Genomic DNA, 3,441 nt, shown 5'->3' on the forward strand with positions numbered 1-3,441 from the left:
AGGTACCCTGCATTTGTTTCCTTTCCCCCAACATTTTCAGCCTGTCAGTCAGTCTCCTGCTCATTAACTTCAGCTGCCGCCTCAACTCTGATTGGTTCTGTTCACGAGCTGGGGTGAGACTTACAATTTTATTGGGTCAAATCAATGATCTAAAGTTTGTCACTGACTGATTTAATTAATAAATACTAAACCGGACTGAACCATTTGTAGGGAGAGCAGCAGATATTTGAAAAACTTATTTAACCTATTTGCATGTTTTTGTGGTTTTCATTAAAATCTCAGGCATACAACTAATAAAAATATTAGAATTATTCATAGAACAGGGGCCTAGTATAACTTCTGGATTTTGTGGGGCCCCTTGGGCAGTGGGGGCCCCTATAATCGTCACCACTTTTCACCCCACTAGCGACGACCTATATAAAGGTTCTTTGGTGTAGAATTCATGACTTTAAACACATTTGACATATAAAATAACATTCAGTGTTTATTTCAAGAAATGTATATTTCTTTTTATTTTACACAGTCTAATGCTCTTTTCACATAATGTTCTCTAATCCAAATAGGTTTGGATTAGACCTACATTTATGAATTAAGGTAATGAAATTAACATTTAACTTTTACTCAGGCCAACAGCAAGAAGAGAGGGACTCACAGAATTGTGGGAGGACCTGCACCACCACTGACAAAAGAAGAGGAGATGGAGGAACAATATTAAAATCCAAAAGGGGAAAAAAATTTATTAAGCAAATAAAAATGACCAAATAAATAGTGAATAATTTGTGTTTATTTAGTACCTGTGGTGTATGGTATTTCAGACTACCCTTCCTTAGGGTATTCTTCCATTCTAAAGTAATCTGTTTCATTCAGAAGGTGTGATGATCATATGTGTATCAATGCATCCAAACACATTGGAAATCCTAAAGGAAATTCAAATAATTTGGTTACTTCCTCAGCTTCCAATAAGATATTAAGTGAATGCTCTTCTGGGAAGGAGTTCGGTGAGGCCATGGAGAAAGACTCTCGGTTGGCCTCGAAGAAATTCTGGCAAACCGTTTGACGCCTCAGGAGGGGGAACTTAAGGAATGCCCTACCAACACTGTCTACAGTAGAGATGGGCAGCTGTTGACCTCAACTTGGGATATTGTTGGACGTGGAATAAAAACTTCAAGGATCTCCTCAATCCCACCGTCACGTCTTCCTTTGAAGAAGCAGTGGCTGAGGGCTCGGAGGGGGACTCGTCCATCACCCGGGCTGAAGTCATTGAGGTAAACAGCTCCTCGGTGGATGAGATTTGCCCTGAGTACCTTAAGTCTCTGGATGTTGTGGGGCTGTCTTGGCTGACACACCTCTGCAGGATCGCGTGGCAGTTGGTGACAGTACATATATGGACTAGCAGACCGGGGTGGTGGTCCCTTTTTTCAAGAAGGGGGACCAGAGAGTGTGTTCCAACTACAGGGGGATCACACTTCTCAGCCTCCCTGGGAAAGTCTATGCCAGGGTTCAGGGGGAACAGTGTGTTTTTCGTCCTGTTTGTGGAACACTGGACCAGCTCTATATCCTTTCCAGGGTGCTGGAGGGTTCATGGGAGTTTGCCCAACCAGTCCACATGTGTTTTGTGGATTTGGAGAAGGCTAGAGACCATGTTGGAGACCAAGAGACCATGTTGGTCTCTAGCAGGGCTGCCCTTTGTTACCGGTTCTGTTCATAATTTTTATGGACAGAATTTCTAGACGCAGCCAAGGGCTGGAGAGCGTCCGGTTTGGGGACCACACGATTTCGTCGCTGCTGTTTGCAGATGATGTTATCATGTTGGCAACCTCAGACCAGGACTTTCAGCATGCACTGGGACAGTTCGCAGCCGAGTGTGAAGCGGCTGGGATGAGAATCAACACCTCCAAGTCCGAGGCCATGGTTCTCAGTCGGAAAAGGGTGGCTTGCCCACTTCAGGTTGGTGGAGAGTTCTTGCCTCAAGTGGAGGAGCTCAAGTATCTTAGGGTCTTGTTCACGAGTGAGGGAAGGATGGAACGGGAGATTGACTGATGGATCGGTGCAGCATTTGCAGTAATGCAAGTGAAGCACCGATCTGTCATTGTGAAGAAGGAGCTTGGGGGAATTGTCCAGCAGAATTGTCTGCAAATGGGTTAATAAAAATAATCTTATTTCTGTTTAGGAAAGACACAAGAAACAAGATTTCAATAAGAAAGACAAAGATTTTTTTTCTCACCCCATCGGCAGAGAATTTTGCTTGTTTTAAACAAAAAACTCACTTCATTTAGATTTTATTTTACTTATCTAGTAAATGCATCTTGATTTAGGAATTAAGAAGTCAGGGAATCCTCCCCTGACATGAATGTAACTCCCTACAAGTTACTGCAGCCTCCTCATCTACATGATGCTAGTTTTGTCATTTTGACAGTGTCCTCTTGATAAAATATTCATAGTGAATGAATATACCTGCACTGCAATAAATGCTTTTCCTGTCTTGTAAAGATTTTTAAATCAATGTGCATTTCCACAAAAGAAATGCATGTTCCTGGGGACGAAAGAAAAATGCTAATTTACGTGCATTTTTCTTATTTGGCAAATTATCTGCTAATAGGGTAAGAAAAATTACTCAGCATGAAAAGCATTTGTGCAGCGTGAATGAATGAAGTATTTAAACGTCGCTTGCACTTTAAAAAGGAGGGGGAGACTGAAATAAACTCCAGGTTTACAGAAGAAAACCTGCTCCCGACCAGGTTAGGTTCACAGATTAAGTTACCCCGGTAACTGACTCTGAGTATAAGTTACCTCACGTTCCGAAACGGGCTTGACTTACACTGCTTTCTTGGGTATACAACCTTTCTTGGGTACCTCCCATTCAGAAACAGAAAACTCAGTTTGCCTTATTTTAGGGTATACTCTGAGTTTTCACCTAACCTCCCCCTGGAAATGGCTGTCCATCAATGTTTACCATCCAAAATGACAGAACTGCAGAGGATCTCCAAATCCAGCTGTGAAAAACTTGTTGCATCTTTCCCAAAAAGACTCATGGCTGTATTAGATCAAAAGGCTGCTTCTACCAAATACTGAGCAAATGGTCTGAATACTGAAGACCATGTGTATATATATAGTCTTTTACATTTTTACAATTTTCGTTAGTTTAAGTATGGTAGCAACACCACCAAAACAAAAGGCTACTGCTTTCAATACATGACCAAAAAAAAAAAAAATGCTTATTCGGTCTCTCCTGCTGAGAATTCAATAAATGGCCCTGAAAAGTATGTGTACTGACTAAAAGAGGAAAAAACATATTTATGGAATATAAAAAAATTAAAAGAAGGAAATTGCACTCAAAATTAATAGCCTACTTCTTAATTGTCATATTCCTCCAGAATAAATAATAATAAATTAAAGTTTTGTAAAAAGTTTTATTCCCGTACTCAAAAAGACAAGGCACAC

Source organism: Pseudorasbora parva, chromosome 8, assembly GCF_024679245.1.
Source record: "Pseudorasbora parva isolate DD20220531a chromosome 8, ASM2467924v1, whole genome shotgun sequence".
In the NCBI taxonomy this organism is placed as follows: Eukaryota; Metazoa; Chordata; class Actinopteri; order Cypriniformes; family Gobionidae; genus Pseudorasbora; species Pseudorasbora parva.